Below are 21,135 nucleotides of genomic sequence, written 5' to 3' on the forward strand. Positions count from 1 at the left end.
TGCCACCCCTCCTTGAGGAAACTAAACAGGAGAGCCGGCGGGAAATCCTTTCCACCTGCGTCCATGGAAGGGCAAGGGGAGGACAGACTGGGGGAATCCAAGGGATCGTGTCAACTCAGTGGCTTGGAGCAGGGTGAGTAAATGTGAAGCAGCACATGGGCTGGTCTGCACCAAGCAACGCCTGGTCTTGCACTGGATCTGGTACATACGGAACACCCTGTGGTATTCGGGCAAGAGAAAGCTTCACAGGCATCAGTCTTAGAAACCAGACTCCACCTTCTGCTGGCACCCTCTTACGATTCAATGTGGAAACATACTTGTCTGCAGAGACTGAGACCCTAAAAGCCGTTTCTGGTCCACGGGAGAAGTGGCTGATCCCTGAGGTCCTCCCACCACTGTGCCCCTGCAGATGTGTCCTTGGAAGGGCTGTGCAGCCAGCACAGGTCTGGGCAAGGCAGGGGGACAGTGCTGCAATTAGACCAGATCCCAGAAACCCCCCCCTGCCTCCCTGTCCCCATTCCTGAGCTGCTCCAGGGCCGGGCAATGGAGCGGGGTTCGCAGTTGCTGACAGAAAAGGTATGAGGAGGGAAGAAAGAAGAGAGGAGCTCTTGGTTTGTGTTCATCCCTTCATCCTATTTTCCTGTCCTGGGACACACCTCTCTAGGGTCCTATGGGTGGAGGCATCTTAAGCAGGGACCTCAAACATAGCACCATAATTTTTGACCCTTGGCAGGCTTCCCTGAAACCACTTTACGCTGATGAAAGTAAGGCCTAATTCCAGACTACCCTGTGTTTCTCTAACAGGTTCCACATCTCTCATCAGCCTCTGAATCCATGAAGTGCAGTCAAGTGGGAGTTTATAGTTACTGCCCAGGGACTGTGCAGAGGGCAGTTCTTTGAACTCTGTCTTTCTCTGCAGGCTGGAGGTTCCCACCATTGCCTAATGGAGGAGGGCAGAGGCTGCTGGAGGGAGGTCCCATGGCTGCCTTTGTTCCTGGACAGCTCTTTAAGATCTCTTCAAGCTGTCCTGGCCCTAGAATCAGACAGCCCTGAAACTGAGCTAACATCCCCTCTCCCAGATGTTCCTAAAAGCCATGAGAGCCTCATGTTGCTGGAGGCACTGTCTTCTCCCCAGCAGATACCCACAACATGCTAGAATGGAGAAATTGCTGGACTCTGAAGATGCAGGTTCTAATGTCAGATCAGAGACCTAACAGCTGTGTGCTGTGTGCTATGGAAGAAATCACCTCAACTCTCTAGGCCATGCCGTTAAAGTGGAGAAGTTTCCTCCATTAAAAAAAAGAAAAAAGGAAGAAAAAGAAAGAAACAAACAAACAAAAAAACCCAAAAAACCAGAGCACAGAGGGAGGTGAGAAGGCAGGTGGAAGGTGCATTAAATGCCAAACAGCTCATTTCACATGGGAGGATTCGTATATGGGTCCCTGGTATAGAATGTGTGTCAAGACAGGAGCAGCTTCTCCCTGGTCCACCCAGGCTGCCCGGCCCCATATTGTTTAATGTCATTTGGGCAGAATAATGTTCCTCTAATTTCCCAAGGCAGAAGTAGACTCTTCAGCCTTCTTCATTCTCCTATGTAAGACTCACCCAGACCTGGGCCTTCTTGCATCTGTGCATGTCTCATAAACTAAATGCAGAGAGAAATTTCAATTTATTTGTTTTTCTTTCTCCCCTTTTCCTGACCTTATGTGCTACATAATCCAGAAAATGATCCAGATGGGAAAGGCATTGGCTTTGAAGCAAGAGGCAGGAGGAAAAAAAAGAAAGGCACAATATAAACCCCTTGTATCCAGACGTTCACTCTGGGGAGAAATCTTCCTCCCCTAACTCCGTTCCACACGTGTTCCAGATGGTGTTGTGGGGTCTTCCTGAGGGTGGAGGGAAAACCCAGCAGATCCACAGGGTCTCTGAGCCATTCCCTCTCCTGCCTCCTGTCCTCCACACATTTGGTGTAAGCCAATGTGAGCATGAGACCTACTTTCAACACCGAGTCTCTACCTCAGGACATTCAATGATGCCACACTCATCTGCTCTACATAATTCCATCATTCAATTTACTTTCTTCAAATTGACACGGTAGATGGAGATCCAGAGCGGCAAAGGTGGAAGTGTTTCCCTCCCATGTTGTTTTTAGTTACAACTGTCTCCCTCTGCCAGAGTAAGCAGGTAAGAGAGTAGCTGTCCTGATCCTAAAGTTTCCCCTCCCTGCTCCCCTGAACATGTCCTACACCAAGGTCTCACGAACCTCCCACACAGACATCTCAGTCTCAGGCCTGCTTTCCTTCCCCTGGAGCTGATGGGAAGGGGATGAAACATGAAAATAGAGCTCCTATTACGTTTCACAGGCCTTTACTTATATTGGGTCACGTAATTTTCATAAAAATTCTCCCTGGGACACAATACAGAAAATGAGAAGAATGAGGCTCAGAGAGGCTCAGAGAGGCTAAGTGACTTGCCTGATGTCATACAGCTATTAGGCAGCAGAGCCAAACACTGATCCATCTGATGCCAAAAACCATGTTCTTTCTGCTCTCCACTCCCAAATTTGCCTGGAAGGGTTGACAAGCATGAAAAAGCCCATGCCTCACCTTTACGGCTTGCCTGCTCTCTCTACCAGGGCTGTAGGTTGCTGTCCAGGTGAAGATGAACTTCTCTGGGAGACTAAGGGAGCATGGCATGAGCTGAAATGTCTCGTGAGCAAAGCCCTGTCTCCAGGAGCTAGTCACCTCTCAGAAGATGTCACAGGACACTGCCATGGTCCTGCCCTTGGCTAGTCCGGTTTTTAGAAAACACAAGGGAAGCTCCTGGGCAGGGAGAGGAAGATGGGGAGTGAAGTTCTAAGATCTTCACAGATCCTGTGGGCAGGAGGACCCCTGGCACCCTGTTCTTCTGAGATCGAAGGAGGTCCCTGCTTGACCGGCCCCGCCTCTCCTGGCACTGGGGAGCACACCTGCCTTCTGGCTGGGAATCTTTCCCAATGTGGCATCAACTCTCTGGGTGGTTAGCATAGCTCACTGGCACCCACAGCCTTCCCATTTTCTTCAGGTTTGGTTTAAATTGGGCACATATGAGACAGAGACAGCAAACTTGATTTTCATTTTGGAAAGGTAACAACTGGTCACAACTGTGACTGGCATAGTAAACCTTCACTGTCACATTAGATGGGAGTTTCTCAGAACTCTTAGAACAAAGGAAAAGGCAGAGGAAAGGAAGGAAATCAAACATCTGAAGACCCCAGAGAAATAAGGATAGAAAAATGGAGGCTGAGTATCAGCTGTCACCAGGGACTCCCTTGACTTGTGGGGAGAAATCCAAAAAGACTGAAAACGTCCCATTATTGACAAGTTCTCGTACGTCCTCTTGGGCAACCCTGGCTAACACTAAAGGTTTGAGGATCTGAGGAATTCTACTGGCCCTTTTGTCTTTGTCCACAAATAGCAGTGTAAAGAATCTAAAGTGGGAGCACCAGTCCCGGTTCTGCTACTGACGAGCTGTGGGACCCTGAGGAAGTTCCTCCCCAGTCTGGGCCTCCATGTCTTCACCTGTTCAAAAAAAAAGGCCCCCTGTGATTCTGTCTATGTCCAAAGTGGTGCAAAGCAAGGTGTTATCTGTGTATCCTATTATAAATAAGTTTCTAGACACATTGACACCTGACCTTTGATGTTAGACTAGCTTTCCTCTCCTTGATGCTTTGGCTACCCTATGTTTCCAGGCTGTGTGAGATCTCTGGGAACATGTGCTAACAACCAGGAGATAGGAAGGAAAATAGAAAGTCATTCTAATAATCATATTTCTAGAAAGAAGCCTCTCCACCCTCAAATCTATTCTATTCTCCATTGCTAGATTAACTTCCTAAAACCAAGGTCTATTATAAGCCACTCTTCTACCTATCACGTCAGTCACCTCCCACTGCCTACCAAATAACAAGCAAACTCCCAAGGGATGCACAAGGCCCTTCTCAAACTGATTCAACTTGCTTTTGTTCCCACCACCTATTGTCCCCTATCTTTGCCACCCACCCCCCCTACATCTCTTAAAATCACGCCCAGACCACGGGGTGCTTCCCAAGTTCTATATCTTCCATGAAGACTTTTTAAACTGATTCCTCTCTGTAGAGTGATATTTTCTAATGCATCTGTTGTCTCCCCCAGTACCAAGCCTGTCTGGAACAGTGTGTCTCATTTTTTGCTCCTCTTAGGATCTGGTAGAGAGCTTGAGATGAACCTAGCATTCTCTGGCTTTAAAAGAACGTAACTAAAATAAAAAGAAATGGGTTCTAGGGGTCCAGAGCAGGAGTTCTTGGAGGTGAGCAAAGACAACAACTTGGAGAAGAAGGGTTTTGCGGGGAGTGGGAGGAGTGCATAGAATAGAATTTAAGGGTCCTTTCAAGTCTGAGATTTTGTGTTTCTATGTAGAGTACTGGACATTTCGTCAACACAGGCTCCTTAGTTTCCTGATAAATCTTGGAACCTTGGGCTTGGAGGTCCTGTCTGTAGCTCTAGCATAGAAGTTAACTCCAGTCAAGAGAAGTTTTTACATCCTGGGGAAGCTGAAAGCCTGGTGCTCCTGGTAGATGAGGAAATGTCTCAGGAAAGACCAAGCATCCTGCCCATACCCACTCCCTGCTAGTGCAGTGCCTCTGACCAGGGCAACTGCAGGCCCATGGAGGGGAGGAGCACAGGCCACTCCCTTCAGTGGAGCACTGCCTTTTTAGTGCAGGTGGAGATTGGGGCTTTGCCTGGTGGCTCTCACTTTCCCCACCTGCCTGCAGTTCAGTTTGCCTGCTGGGCCACTCAGACATTGAGGCTGGGGAAGGCTGTCTCCTCAAGATGTGCGCACATTCTAATCCTTCCCAGCCTCCGTCGTGTGTGTACTGTTGAGATGCCCTTCAATGGGAAGGAGAAGAAGAAAGTTAAAGCTGGAATGTCTGAAGGTTTCAATAAATAAGGGAGGTGCTCTGAGTGGTTAAAGTGTCCTTCTGAAACCATGCTGTCCCTGACCTTGCTGCTGAGGTGGCCAGGGCAGACCCAGCCCAGGCATCCTCCCCACACACTGGTCAGACTGCCTCTTAGCAGTTGGCAGGTCAAGAGCAATCTCAGGGCTCATTCCCCCAGACTTCTATCCCTTGACATGCTCTGCGAACTCCGCATTGTCCCTGCCTCCCTAGTTGTGTGGTGGCTTCTATTCTCAGGGCTTTCTCATTATCTTCCTTGAGAAGAGGGTGAGAGGGAAGGAACCTGGGTTGGGGGATTCATCAGGTTCCAGGCCAGCTTGTGTTGGTGCTGTGTTCCCCCCTCCTTGGGAGACCAAACAAATGTTATCAGTGACTCAGAGAACCTCCTGTCAAGGTCACTCTGTTCTGCCTGATGCTGTCTCCACTGTCTGACATGAGAACTAACTCTGTTCTCCACCTCCTACCAGCCCCAGTGCAATCCTGGGTGCTGGATGGGCTGACAAAGAGTGCCCCATCTGTTGGCTGGTGATCACATGGAGCCTCTGCACAAGGACAGAAAGTCTCCAAGTTTCTACTTCCTAGCTGGTCTGTCCCTGTGTGGTATAACCCTTTCCCTCCCTGAAGCTTCTCACTGAGATAGGAGACCCAGCCTTGAAAGTTCCCCTGTTATTCTTTCTCCTCTTGCCTCTCTGGGTTCCCAAACTCTGTGGCCCTTGGGCAGCACAGGGAGATCTGAAATGGCTGAGAGGGAAGGGCCACCACAGGCCTCATTACCATTACCCTCAGCCATTGGGGGCTGAGCCCTGACTGTGTCCAGAGCCTGGAGCTATACACCTGAGACATGACACATTTTCCTTTTGAGGGATTTATAATGTAGGCAGGGAGGAAGGATAGAGAAGCTAAATACTAATATATGGGAACAGATGCTCAATGCTTGTGATAGTACGTGCTGCAGAATTTAAGGAACAGGGAGCTGATGGGGAGGGGTCTTTCTCTCCCCACAGCTGATGTCCTTTCTTCCCTCCAGACCAGGCAGGTACAGCCCCTCAGTAGTGAGTACACCTCTTTCACCCTAGAATCCTGTGTCTCCTCCTACTGAGCCAGGACACACTCACCTATTGCCCACCACCCAACTGTCCAGAGTTACTGGAGTTACCGGGGAAAGGTGCTGGCAAACCCAAGCTTTGTTTCCCTGACTCCTTAGCTTTCTCTTACCTCCTTCCCTTGCATGCCTATACTCAATTCTTTCTTCAGCAGGAATATAATGTTCAGCTGCTTTACACCCACTCTCTGAATGCTGCCAGTGAATAATGACTAAGGTAGTGGGTGGAAGTACAGCAAGTTGAGACCAATTTAGCAGTCCAGGGTGCCAGGAGGAGGGTGATTTAGCAGCAAATGGCTTTGCAACAGCAAGGAGAGAGAAGATGCCCCCAAAGCCAATAGGCCAGTGAGCCAAGTGCACAGCCCTGCCCTGGTGCCTCAGGCAGGGATTGCCTCAGCCACCTGGCAGTCTATGCATTGCAGTTGGATTCATGCACAGGGCAGGGTTCATCCTTAAACACCAAATGATTTTCAAAAGCCATGCCCACCCTCACCCTGATCTCAGCTCCACTTTGACGCTTTTGAGGGGCCTGTGTCCTTGGGCACCCCTTAGCCTAAGAGTCTCACCTAGAATGGTCCCTCTTTGTCTAGTGGATGCTGTGACCTGGGAGCTTCAATTCAAGAGACTGCTCTGGGCATGGCAGAAATTGAGGTTCTGTGGCATCAAGGAAGGGGGCAGCCCAAGCACACTTTAGATCATACCACAGAGAGGCCAACCCAAGCAGACATAGGTGTGGATCTTCCAGGTCCTGCCACCTGGGAATGTCTGAGGATTCATGTTATGGGATGTGACTGTGAGTGTGGGTATAGGAAGAGAGCATGTCTCAGTGGAAGAGATGAATGAATGAATTTGGTGTGTGTGTGTGTGTGTGTGTGTGTGTGTGTGTGTGTGTGTCTGTTAGCAGTCATCCTGAAGGCAGTTACCTTCTCCCACAGTGATTAACTGACATGGAAGCATATCTATGAGTGATCTGGATAGGGCAACTCTTTACTGTCTTTGTTCCAGGTACTAAACAAAACCCGTATCACATCTGTTTAGACACCAATTTGGCCTATCACTTAGGAAGAAAAATCACCAGTCTACTGGATTGAGTAGAACAATTAATTTTAGCTTTTAGCTAACATACACACACACACTCACTTTCTGTTTGCTAATTAATGAGGCCTCACAATTAGGTGATTGTAGCCCTGGACTGGGAGTCAGGACAGCTGGGTTTGAATTCCAGCATTCCACTTAAAATCTGGGGTGAACTCCTTCACCCTTGATAGGCTCATTCAGTTTTCTCATATGCCAAATTGTGGAAGATATCTTCTCACAGGGTTGATGATGATGATGATACTTAACAACAACAACAACAACAACACCAATAATAATAATATCCACTTTTAAAGTGTAAAGTCCTGAACAAATAAAAAGGGCTATTAAAACTATTATTACCAGAAGCCTAGAGATGGTGATAGATTGTCAGGTGGAAGTTGATGTCTGGCAGGAAGCAGGAGAGTGACAGAAGCAGGATGGAGATGGCAGATACAGAGGCAGCACTGCCAATTGGCAGCTAGCCCACAGCCCAATGCAACCATGCTTGATTTTGACACGTCTCCACCCATTTCTCTAAGTCCTTGGAGAAGGGGATCCAGAGCCAATATGCACACTCATTTTGCTGGAGGCAGTTGTTAGAGGTGAGTTACTTCCCACCCTTCATTTTCCAGCTCTGTCTAGTCTGGGTGTCTTGCTGAGCTGCATGGAAGGAGGAAACAGGCTCCCACCTGGGTTTCCCTTGGAAGAAAAAGCTCCATCTCCTCAGGTCTCAGCTTGCATCTTGGAACTATGACCTCGCCGCTGCTATGTCTACTCTTTTTATACCTTCCTGAGGTTTAGCTTCAATTTTTTGTTCATGACCACCTCTTCCCTGGTGTCTTTGAGCTCACCTCACTCATGCTGAGCAGCTGCTGTGTTCAAAGTTAGTATGATCCAGTTTTCAATGTACTTGTCAAGATTCATGTGTGCTGGTTCCTCTTCTCAATTCTCATCACAAATTTTAGTCTCAAGCCATTATTGAACCATTTTTTCAAAATCCCCCACCTCCCTGGCAACTTGCATGGATGAAACCTTGAATAAATAGTGAAGTACAGTTTTAGGGAAGCTAAAATCATCACAAACCCCTGAGAAGGCATGTGGCAACCCTGCTATGAGAAATAATGGTGTGGTGTAAAGGGCATGGGAAGGGAGTCACCAGACTGTAACCATGTGACCTTGGGCAAATCATGGCCAGATTACCTCCCCAAACATAGTTGCAATTCACACTCCCAACAACAGCGTGTCTATTTTAGATCAGCGATTTTCAGACTGCAGCAGCATAAAGATCTATTCAAAAGCAAACTCAAAGACCTACTACTTAAATAGACTAAAGATTCCCCAGACTGTTGGATACTTCTTTGTTGGCCACCCCCTAGGAACACCTCATCACTGTCTTGGAACCACTGTCCTGCAGTTCCAAGCACACGATTTTAAAAACCTTAATTCTAGATCATACCTGGCACCTCTCACTGGTATATATTTGTTAGTTGACTGACCCCGAGTTAGAGTGCCTAGTTTGGCAGCGTGGGTGGTGGCTAGGTTTTCTTTGTGTTCCCAAACTGGTCAGGAACTGAGACGGAGAGCCCTATCTAAGCAGAGGCCCCAAAGGAGACGACCCAGTAATAGAGGCAGGAAAGCCAGGGGTCACACCAACAAAGTGTGTCCCTGCAGAAATCTGCTGTTGGGAAAATGCTCCCTGCCAATGGTCTCCAACAGCACTTCCCCTTCCCATTACTTTATTAAACATGCATTTACTAAAGGCCCACTCATGGTAGCCAAACAGTATACTCTGAACTGGCCATTCACAACACCATCACTGCCTCTAAGAACTTTGCAGGCTCTTCAGGACCAGTGGGTCAATGCCGGGGTAGTGTGGAATGATGGTAGGAACTCAGAAGAAGGCATGTAACCCAGACTTAGGGAAAGGAGAGGGGAAGATTGCTTGATTCTCATGGTTAAAACCAGAAGTACAAGTGGGAGCTTGTTAGGTGGAGATAGAGGGACAGGGCAAGAATAGTTGACAGAGAGGAAACATGTATTTCTATTTTCAAAGGTAACAGAAGAACACGGAAAGAGCCAGGGCTGAGCTGAGTGGCGTTCAAACCCCTGCTCTTCCATTCTTTATCCTAGTACATTATTTAACTCTCCTCATCTAAGAATCATACACACCCTGCAGGGCTGTGCTGAGAATTAAATGAGATAATGAATAACGAGTACTGGGCACATAGTGTACTTAGTGAACAGTATTACGTGTTGTTAAATAGTACCCATTACGCCAGTCTATAAGCTGATTAACCACAGGTTTGCCCTCATTACCTTATTCGTCTTTGTAGCCTCATTGCCTGGCCCAGAGCTTTGCATTTTGTAGGCACCCAATGAATGTTTATTAAGTGAATGTTTAATAAGTGCAAAGACATATAAATAAGTTTTCAGGATTAGAAAGCCATTTTTATATGGCTGGAACCCATCTACCTCTTTGCCCATACAGGCAGAAACATGGCTTCTCAAAACAGCACGGCAAATCTTTCCCTCACATACTCCCCAAGCATTGGCTCTCCCAACACACACCGCACGGCGGCACCCCTTCGGTGGCAGCTACTTCGACCCACATCTACTGGGGCACACACAGACAGACAGACAGACAGACAGACAGACAGGCGGCTCCTCTACAGACGCACAAATACACAAGCTGAGTTGTTAAAACAGGTTTTATTTTGTGAGGTGCACAGAGGCGGCCGTAATGTTAAATGACAATCATCTCAAATGCCCCATCCTCCTTCTTGCTCACACATACACACTCTTGAGAGACAACCTCTTTTCTCTGACCTGGGTTTTTTCTCACTTCATGGAGAGTAAATGTCCGCACACACATCTTCTCAGCTGAGACCTCATCCTTGGACTTCCACTTGCTAAACCTAACTTTGCTCCCATTAGCTGTGGACCTCAGGGAAAGCCCTGCCCCTCTGGTGCCTCAGTTCTTCACTGGTAGAACACAGAGAATTAACCATGCTTCATGCCAACCTGGTAGTTACACTGTGAGGATAAAGGAGATAACAAATGAGATAACGTCTGTGATGTGCAGAAAGCACCTCAGAAGAAAGGCACTGGATAAATATAAGGTGTAAATACCACACCTGATGAGTGTGTATGCCCCTGCCCACAGATTTCCACCCACACACTCTGCTCTTCTCTACCCTTGAACACAGACACCCTTCCTGCCTGTAAATGCTGTCTCTCATATTCATTTTCATGTGTGTACATATATATACATACTTCAGCACCTGTATTTTCCCCAGCATGCCCACAGAAAATTGTATTTGAACTTAGGTTACAAACACTCTCTAGCCCCTACCCACAGACTCTTCTCAAGGGTCTCTGGTGCTGGAAGAACTGCCAAGCATACAACTCATCTCTCTGTGGCTGGACTCCTCGGCTCGCATGATTGCAGTTAGGCTGCACTTCCAGCAGAGCAGGAGACCCTTTATCCGGCACAGCTCTTGCCAAGAGCTCTCCAGAACTCAGTGCCTCCACACTAGTTGGTCAGCACCTAAGACCCAAGACCAGGGCTGATGGTTGCAGGAGGGTGTGGATGGAATGGGAGAGGAGGGACCCAGGAAATATAGATGCTCAGATCCCTAAGCATTCTTTGTTCCTGGGGAACTGAGGGCTCTGAAGCTAAAAGTCCCAAACACTTTTCTAGGCCTGACCTACTCCTGGGCCAGCAGAACATTCATTTGCTCCACAGTTCACTCCTTTCCACTTGGAGCAGGAGGGAGAAAGATCACCTGGCCTATGGTGTTTTGATGCCTGTTGCTGCTGAGTTGTGTGCTTTGAAAACTGGAGTTCAGCATGTTGAAGGATGTGTGTGTGTGTGTGTGTGTGTGTGTGTGTGTGTGTGTGTGTGTAGGGGTGGGGAGGGAGTCAGGGCCTGGCGCCTCTGGTGGGTGCGAGAAAGAAGTCAATGTGGTGCGTCTGTAGGTGTGGTACTGTGTGTGTGTTAATTTGGCTGAATGGCAAGTCCAGGACTGATCCTAGTTGGCCCACAACTCCAGGAGGCCACTTTCCACGTTCATCAACCCCCTCTCTATTCACCTCAGCGCCTGTGACCTATTCCTTCAGTGAGACATTCCAAAGGTCTAACTGCATCAGTGTCCCTGCCACCCTGTGAGCACGGACACAGCCCATCTCCAAAGTTCCAGACGGCAAAGTGCAGTGGCCCGACCCCAGCTGTCAGACCCTCTGTCTGGGGCCAGGGTCCCCCCCGGGCTCACGCACATTCCCTTTTCCTCATCTCAGACATCAGTGTCACCCAACACTTAATGTCCATCAAGATCAGATTCAGGGCTTGGAGCAGATAAAACCAGTCTGCAGAAGACGGAGACGAAGACAGGACAGACGCAGCATCCCTTTCTCCAGGCTGGGACCAGAGCAGCAACACCCACCCTGGCAGAGGGGGAGACCCTGACAGTTACATGCGGAGACAAAGACACCTAGACAGACCCTGCCACAGACAAAGACCGACGGACGCACGGACGCACTGCCACGCCGCGGGGAGCGCAGTGTCCCCTGGAGCCCGAGTGCCGCGCTGCGGCGGCAGGCACTTCTCAGGAGCGAGGAAGACCCCTCGTCCACCGCACCTTACCTGCCCCCCTGCGCCTCGGACTGACTTGGGAATTTTTTTTCAGTGTTTTGCAGTGTGTTCCCGGCTGTCTTCCCAGAGCTGCCGGCCCGGCGGGTTCCGCGGCGCCGCCGCACCTCGCGGCTCTGGCTCGCCGGACCTGGCGGCCAGAGAAACTTTCGGCCTCCCCGCGCGTCCGCCGCCCGCCAGCTCCCGGCGCGCCGGCCTCCGCGCGGGGTCCCGGAGCCGAGGGCGGGGCGGGGCGGGGCGGGGCGGAGCGGGGCGGGGCCAGTCCCGGCGCCGCTCATTGGCTGGGGCGCGGCTCTCAGCCTCTCACTTGCCGCTCGGCGGCCTTTGTTCCCGGCTGACAGCTGGGGCTGCTCTAGACCTCTTGGCTCCTCCGCGTCCGCCGAACGCCGTCCCCCATCTCTCCGCTCTCACTTCCAACAGACCCCGCCGGGCGGCTCTGAGTCTTTCTCTCCACCCGCCGGTCCTTCCCTTTCTCCGACTGTTCCTGTCTTGTTCTTGTCCCTTCCTTTTTTGCCTTTTATTAACGCACACTCCATTCTTATTCCTTCGCGTGTCCTTTATCCATTCCTTCGCTTTCTCCATCCCCCCGCCCCGGATTCCTTTCTTTCTTTATCACCCCTTCTTACTCACCAGTTTCCTTTCCCCAGTACTGTCTCTGCAACCCCTAAGTCCAGCGAAAAGCCTGGATTTCTGGGTTCAAAGACGGGACCAGCAGCCTACTGATGGGCATTGCCTCACGAAGCTGGGATTATAGACCCGAGCCCACAACACTGGCACTCCCAATCCCAAGACATTTCAAAGGCAAACTTTTCCAGCTTCCTCCCGGGGACTAGGTTTCGGGTGAAAGCTGAGGCCTGTTCCAAGTTTATAGCTATAAATCTCACCCAGTACCTTTTTATCGCTATCATTTTCTCTACCACGCTCACTTTCAACTTCTAGCAGTTGGGCTAGGAAGGAAACCAAGCTTATAAGCTTTGGTAGGACAAAAGACCAGTTAAAGGGGGTGCTGGGTGTGGCATGAGGCTCTGGTCCTGAGGGTTCACCCAGACTAATCCTCTAAACCCAGGCATGGCTCTACCCAGGGAATGTCATCCTCAGCCAAAAGAGGTGTGTATGTGTGGAGGAGGGAAGATTGAAGCGGCTGATCCCTGACTATAAGTGGAGTGGGGGAAGACAGCCCAAACAGAAGCAACATCATTTTGTTTCAGCCACCCCGCTGCTCAAAACCTTATAAGAAATCCTTACTACTTCCAGATCTTGACTCTGAACACCCCAGCTCTCAATTGCAGGCTTCCTGGAAGGAAACACAACAAACATTTAGGAGTACAGATAGGCTCTGCTAATTATCAGCTGTGTGACCCTGAGCCAGTTCCTTAATCTCCCTATATCTCAGGGGTTTTTTGTTTGTTTGTTGTTTTTTTTCCCCCTTTATGAAATGGGGTTAATAATTCCTGGAATGTAAACTTCCTGAGGGCTGGGATTTGTTTTTTGTTCATAGCTGAGGGACTTCGTCTGTTCTGATCACAGATGTACCCTCAACACCTAGAACTTGGCTGGGATATCGTAGTCATTCTATAACTACTTGTTAAATGAACCAATCCTTAGTTTATAGGTTTGCAGCAGGGACTAAATAAGAATCCTTGGCATGTAGTAAGTACATGCACATGGTAGCTATTACAAGTAACATTGCAACTTCTCTGTGTCAACTCCAAAGGCTATTTTCAGCCTTTTCAGAACATCACCTCTTCTTTTCCACCTTTGCATATACTTGTCCCTCAGTTTGAAAGGCCTTTCTCTACCTGTCAAAATTTGAGACTTAAAATGCAATCCTTATTCACACCATCTTTGATCATCTCATCAAAATTACAGTTCCTTTTTCTAAAGCTCCATGTCTCTTGTCCTGTTCATTGGCACAGCATATGTATACTTGCTTGCATGGTGGCTGTGACTGCAGGTCTGTCTTCCCCTAGACTATGAGCTATCTAGAATCAGGGACTGGACTCTACATCTCCAGAGACAGATATGGTGCCTCATGGGTGGGAGTTTCTCAGAAACATTTGCTGAATGGATTAATACAAATCAAACATCTCAGCACTTTTTTTTTTTTTTTAAGGTAGAATCTTGGAAGGTAGAATAAGGGATCAGGTGGGCTTCAGATTTCTGTCAAACTCATTTTTGTCTTTTTAGATGTGGAATTCCATGGAAGGGGAAAAATAATAATCCTGGAAACCTGTTCATCATTTTGGCCTTACCACTTACTATTTAAATACTCTTGGATAAGCCATGTTCCTGGCTAGGTCTCAGTTTCTTTATCCGCAAAGTGGGTAGTTTGGGTGAGACTCTTTAGGGTACTCATCCAGCACTGACATACTGTGGTTCTCTGCCAGAGACATTCTGGGTGGAAGATAAGGCATGACATGTAGCTCTCTTTAATGACTGAGTTAGGCAAAGGGTGTGGACAGTGTGTTGGTGTGTATGTGAGGGGTGGAATCAGGATACAGTATGAAACAACAGAAGGACCCTGTGCAAGGGATGCATCAGAGATAAAGTGGGGTGCATTGAAAGTGGGGGTGGAAGTAAGGAAGCAGAATAAGGGGAGGAGAGCTGCCATGGTACAGCGTGTGTGTGTGTGTGTGTGTGTGTGTGTGTGTATGTGTGTGTGTGTTCATGAAAGCCTTGGGAATGTGGTCTCCAGAAGTAGAAAGCCATAATTAGCTCCCTGATTCAGCTGTTGGGTATGGTAATGCAATGACTGGGTGTGTCTGCTCCTAACACCCCTGGTGGGATTCTCAATGTGGCACCTCTTCCTTTGTCTGGTGAAGGAGTGTTGCCCTAACTGGGCCTGGGTGTCCCATCTGAGCCTCTGCATCCTTCAGGCTCTCCCTGGCCTGAGCTGAGTCTGGAAAGCTGGATCACAAAGCATGTTTTTGTAAAAAATTCCCTACCCTCCTCATCTGTTCACCACCTAAGATTCAAGTAGTTTACCATTCTGGCTTATCATTTTGTCCTTCATCTCTAGGACCTTAGATTGGCCACATAGGACCAGGCCCGTGGACCAGTTAACCTAACATTTTCTCTGGATTAGAAACACCCCTGCCTCTCTCAGTGTGCTTTCACCTATTACAATTTAATTAATTGCCCAACTTCTTGTTTGTGTGTTCAACTCTTCTGTAAGCTTCTCATTCAAAGACCACATCTTTCTTGTCCAATACTGAATGCCCAGCACATTGTTAGTATACAGAAAGCACTCATACAATATTTGAAGGAATTCTATGGAGGGGTGAAAGACAATGTTTTAGAGAGAGACATGGACTCAAATACAGAAGATTCACATCTATTCCCACATCTTCAAATTTGTGGTCTTGTCACAACTTTTCTGAGACTCCATTTGCTCATTGGTAAAATGGGCTTATTAACATTAGCCCTACCTGTCTTGTGACAATGATGCAAAGATGAAGAGAATTAATCAGGTTGAAGCTGGTAAGAAAAGTGAAAAATGTCAAATAATTGTTTAACATTATTTCAAGTCTAAAAAAAATCCAGGTACTTGAGTTAGAGGATAAGAAAAGCTGACTATAGGGGCATGCCTGGCTGGCTCAGTCGGTGGAGTATGCAACTCTTGATCTCGGGGTTGGGAGTTCAAGCCCCATGTTCAGTGTGGAGATTACTTTAAAAAAATAATTTTTTTAAAGATTTTATTTATTTATTTGACAGAGAGCAAGAGAGCACAAGCAGGGGGAACAGGAGAAGGAAAGGGAGAAGCAGGCTCCCTGCTGAGCAAGGAGCCCGATGCGGGACTCTATCCCAGGACTCTGGGATCATGACCTGAGCTGAAGGCAGTTGCTTAACCAAGTGACCCACCCAGGCATCCCTAAAAAAATAAAAATCTTAAAAAAAATTAAAAAAGCTGACTATATTAAACTGAGGCTGGATAATCTCCAAAAGTAGATGAGAAAATATAGTGATAGATCACTGAGCTGCTACTCCATCTATCCCCAAGCTAACCCAGGAAAGTACAGGAAGGCTGATTTTCCTGAAGGCCAACCTAATGTCTCTTGACCTTAAAGGATGCCCCACCAGTGTCCTGTCTCCCTCCAGGGAAAACAAAAACAAAAACAAACAAACAAACAAAAAACAGTTCCTCTGGAGTTTCCCTGGATGTACAGTTTTTATAACCAGAATTTACATTTCTTACCTGTATGTCCCTGGTCACCTTGCACCTCTTATCTCTGAACTTCAGTAAACTCTGCTTTGGGAGGAACATCTCGTCCTTGACTTCTCTGGGTGTTATGAAGACAAATAGGATAAAATGCAAGTAACGTTTTTTCTTTCCTAGAAAGCAAATGCTTTCCTAGAAAGCATTTCTTTCCTAGAAGTGACTCCAAGGAATTGTTAATCATTATCATTGGGAGGATTATCATCTGGAACTTCATTTTTAGTACTTAATCTGTATTCAGGAAACCAGGGAAGTTGTAGAGGGAACAAAACCCCATTAGGAGCAATAGGGAGAACTTGCTGACAGAATTCCTATCCAGTGATGACTCATTCACACTAACATGCTCAAGTTGCCTTAAGAAGTATATCCACTCCACTCTCTCATTGAAAGGAAAACTGAGTCAAAGAGCAAGGTGAGAAATTTGCCCAGCTTTACTGGACAAAAAAACCTTTATCCAGGGTTTTGAAGCATGTGTCCTATAACTGCCTCAGAAACCTTATAACTGATACAGTGTCTGAATGTGGTTTGGTTTGGTTAGTGTAGACCACAGGCAGGCAGCCTTCCTCTGAGCAGAGAACCAGTTACCTTGGCAATGCAAAACCAGGGCTCAAATGGCACTAACTAGCTTCTAGTGTGAAAAGGCTTTGTTCAGCCATCAGCTGACAATGCTCATGTGATAACTGTTAGCAAACCATTCAATGTAAGTGCAGGGTTGAGCTGGATTACAGAGAAATAAGGAGGAAGTATTATGATTTGACATGTCCTGCCCCACCCCAAATACCATTTTCAGTAGGATAAATAGGCTATTCTAATTCAAGATCCTAACTGTGAAAGGGCCTGGCCTATCACCTGTTCTGGAATCTATCTCTTCTGTTGTTTTAACTAGTTTGTCTGAAACTGAATCAGGAGGATGTCTGGAATCTATCTCTTCTGTTGTTTTAACTAGTTTGTCTGAAACTGTGAATCAGGAGGATGTTTCTAGTTACAAGTAACAAAAAGCCTGAATTAAATTGGCTTAAACAGTAGGCAACAAAAATCTCATGAATTAATATATTAAGAGATTAGCTTCCAGGTTAGTTCATTCTGTGGCCTCACAATGTCATCATAGATCAGGTCTTTGCATTTCTCTGTTTTGCCATTCTTGAACTATAGGCTTTGCCCTCATGGTGGTTGCTTCATGACTTTGGTTGGATTTGCCAGCCATGTTGTCACCCAGAACCAGGGATAGGCTTAGGAATAAAGGACCTTTGTTCCTACATCTCTTTCTTTTCTTTTTTTTTTTTTAAAGATTTTATTTATTTATTTGACAGAGAGAGAGAGAGAGAGCACAAGTAGGCAGAGATGCAGGCAGAGGGAGAGGGAGAAGCAGACTCTCCACCGAGCAGGGAGCCCGACATGGGGCTCGATCCCAGGACCCCGGGATCATGACCTGAGCCGAAGGCAGCCGCTTAACCGACTGAGCCACCCAGGCGCCCCATCCTACATCTCTTTCTTAAGATCAAGGAAACCTTTCCTGGAAGGCTCTCAGTTGACACTAGACAGGATTAGAGACATCATCTAGCAGTCATTGGCAAACTCAAGGAGACTACCATTATTGGCTTTGGCCAATTGGTTGGGGTGGAATAGATACTGGGACATACCCATGCATTTCACCTTTGTTTTCAAGGGGGAAGAGGGAAGCCATGGAGAAAACCGGTCATTGCTTGACTATTATGTACCTCATCTTTGCTGGACATTTTATCTATAGTATCTTATTTAATAATCATAGAAATCATTATCTGTTTTCCAAATGAAGAAATTGCAGCTCGAAGTGGCTAAATAATGTACCCCAAATCCCACCACTAGTAAGTGGAGGGAAAAGGACTGGAATGCAGGTTCATCCAAAGCCTTTGCTCTCTCTACTGTTCCAGGCTATCTCACTCAAGTTGACTCTTCTCAGCTCTACCCAAGCTAGAGACCCCCAAAATGAATTGAAACCTTCCAGGAACCACTGAAAGCACAAGAGATAAAATGGCTTTCTATTGTCTCCAACACCTCCATAGTGTTGCCCCCTTCCTTACCTACTCACCTCAATTTCTCCCTCTCCCCCAGCGTGTATGTCTCCTCAGTTCTATACTGCTTCCTCACCTTCATCAAGGCCACATTCACCTCTCAGCCCTTGCTCTCCTTCAAACCATAATAGAAGTCTTTCAAGGCCCTCCCCAAGCCCTGACCTAGCCCTCCTTGATCCCCCACCCCCACTCCTCTGAAGTCTTATCAAATAGCACATCCATGTCCTGCTATTCTTTCATTCATTGTGTACTTTGTAATTTATGTTCTATTGTTTCACATGAATGCATCTCATTTTCCTAGTAGATGTTTTAGTGCTCAGCCCAATGCTTGGCACATGATAGGCACTCAACAAATATTTAATGACTAAATGATGGCAGAGACCACCTCTTATTTTCCTATATCCCTAATAACATTCAGCCTGCTGCTGAGCACACAGGTGGTAACTAATAGACTAATTGACTTTGAGCTAATTTCTCCCCAGGGCTGAGGAATGGCATACAGATGAAGAAGTTGACATGACCTTTGTCAGTTCTGAGGGAGGCTTTTGGCAAATGGACCCTGTCAAGCTCACATTTACTTGTAACCCTGAACTCATTTAAAGAAATAGAACATATGAGACCATGACTTCTGGGAAATCATTTAGTTCCTCTATGGAATGCTGGCATGATCATTTCCTTCCCCCCAGGGGGAATAAAAAAATATCAAAGGTCCTTGAGACCCTGAGCGCTGAAATTTAACTTACACATTTACTCAGTCATTTCTCAGGAACCTTCTGGGGTGGGGGTGGATCCTAGACAGAAAGGCCAATGCTGTACCCTAACAGTTGGTAGGATCAGAGACTGGTCTTCTGGGATGAGGGACTGCCCTGGGCTTGGGCTCTTACTGGCCTGCCTGGATTTCTATTTGAATCCTCCAGGTCACTGCACCTCTCAACAAGCATTGCATTCTCCCCTTAGGTCTTCTGGGGTTAACCTCACTCCCTGTACTTTGTGTGTCAAACTGTCTCGGTGTTGAGTACATATTTTGCTTTATTCCCATACTGACTATAGTTACCATGAGAAGGCTTCAATCTTATTGCCTGCAAAAATAGAGGAGCTAGAGAAAGGGAGAGAGGAGTGGAGGTGGTGGGTGGCTGTCGCAGGTATTCCCTGAGGTTTCTTTCAGAAGTCTCTGGCTCTTTTTAGCTAAGTTTGCTGGAAACAACAAAGAAGGACTGTTGCAGCAGTCAGGTGAGCGTTCCATCCAAAAGAGGCTTTTGGTAAACTTTGAGGAGTTTTGCTTTTATGAAACAATCAAGACAAAATGTCAAATAGCATCAATTTGCTGGATGTTTCCTAGTCCTAGTGCCTACCTCATGGTGCTTAGCACAGCACCTGTCACACAGGAAACCCCTTTAGTTATTGCTTTCTTTGCCACCTCCTCTCCCCCAGTCAGAAACTCAGCTGGGTGGACTCAGCCAAGTCTCTTGCCGATATCCTCAGTTTCTGGCACTTTTGAGTGGTATTGACAATATAATTCCACAGGGAGGGACACACACACAAAAATATAGAGCAGATTAAAATATGTTTACTAAAATTCTTGGGGATACTGTGATTGCTATAAATGGAGCATGGACACTGACAGCTTTATATTGCTTCCTTCCCAGCTCCACTTTCCACCCCCTTCCCAAAAATCTTTGAATTTTATCAAAGAATATAATCTAATGAATGAGGCAAGAGTGAACTTTCTGGCACTATCAGTGGGTAGAGGCGGCACCTAGGAGGGCAATAGGACTTCATGTTGTCTTTGAAATCCCAACGTTAGGTTCCCAGCTGAGAACAAAATAGCTAGCTCGAAGTTAAGGGGGAGGTAGCCAGGGGACCCTGTCCAAAATGGCAGCTTGAGAGGAAGTAGCCGGCTGCCTGTTCTGGAACCTCTCAGAGCAGTGTTTAGAATGTTCTCTCTCATTAATCCTATTTAAAGCTGAGAGGGGAGGCGGGGAGTCCTGTTTCAACTTGCAGTGGTGAGGTTCCCTGCTGCCATTGCTGCAGGGCTAAGCCCAGTGCTGGGAGGGGGAAGGGGCTTTCGAAGGCCACTTCTGCTGGCTCACAGCTTCTTAGAAGAGCTTCTCAGACTCCCCCCACCCTTAGACCTGATTTTACTGGCCTGCCTCTGGCCTTAATATGTGTTGAGGAAGAGGATGCTTGGTGAGAAGGCAGGAGGTGTGGGCTGGCAGGCTGGCTGGCAGGCTGTTCTGGTAATGAAAGGGTGTTGGGAGAAAAGTGAGGAACTCTCCATTGAGGTGTAGGTGGGGGAGGGAGAAACAAAAAAGAAGGGGCTCTTGTGCAAGAGTGTTTTCTGGGAAAGTGCCTCTCCCTCTGGGCATGGGGAGGTCTCTAGCTGGTTTAAAAATACATTTTTTAAACCTGGCTGGCTCTGATGTTTACTAGCTATGTGACCATGGATGTCATTTAACCTCAGCTGATGATCTATAAAGTGCAGAGAACACCCCCTCACACATATTTGTCATATATATCTCACTGGGTTGTCACCAAACCAAATCAGGTGACAATATAAAAGTTTTTTTAAACCTTAAGTCACTGTATATACATGGCAGATGCATCCCTTTCACTCAGGGTCTGCCCCACTGATGCAGTCTTTAAGGCCCTAGTATATACTTGTTCCTCAATATTCTGATAAGCTTTCAGGGCCAAACACTGAAATTCCACAAGGACAAGCTTTCTTTCCTAGTTATTTCCTCTTGTCCTGAGGAACCTTTCTTTGCCTGGGCCTCTTTCAGGTTGTCTAGAAATGTGCCATGATAAAGGTCAGAGCCTTTCCTAGGAAGACTGGCTAGTGGTTGAAAGATCTGCATGCTGGGCTGCCTGGGTGGCTCAGCCGGTTAAGCCTCTGACTTCAGCTTGGGTCATGATCTCAGGGTCTTGGGATGGAGCCCTGCATCACATCCGGCTCTCAATAGGAAGCCAAGATTTTAAGCTCAGGTCCAGCATCAGCCACATGACTTTATAAAAGCACTTAATTGTTTTGTATCTTCGTTTTTCCTCTCAGTAAAATGAGGATAATAAAAC

General features: G+C 47.2%; 1 protein-coding gene across 2 annotated transcripts in view; it reads right to left on the minus strand.

Annotated features, from left to right (window-relative positions):
- LZTS1 (leucine zipper tumor suppressor 1) overlaps nucleotides 1–11,993 on the minus strand; it is a 52,240-nt gene extending 40,247 nt beyond the window's left edge. For both annotated transcript variants that reach the window (XM_006745246.3, XM_031041225.2), the window contains exon 1: nucleotides 11,794–11,993. The gene's annotated coding sequence lies outside the window, so the exon portion shown is untranslated. The remainder of the gene's footprint in view (nucleotides 1–11,793) is intronic.
- Between the last annotated feature and the right edge of the window lie 9,142 nt (nucleotides 11,994–21,135).

Source organism: Leptonychotes weddellii, chromosome 2 (genome assembly GCF_054177405.1).
Source record: "Leptonychotes weddellii isolate Sample4059 chromosome 2, ASM5417740v2, whole genome shotgun sequence".
NCBI lineage: Eukaryota > Metazoa > Chordata > Mammalia > Carnivora > Phocidae > Leptonychotes > Leptonychotes weddellii.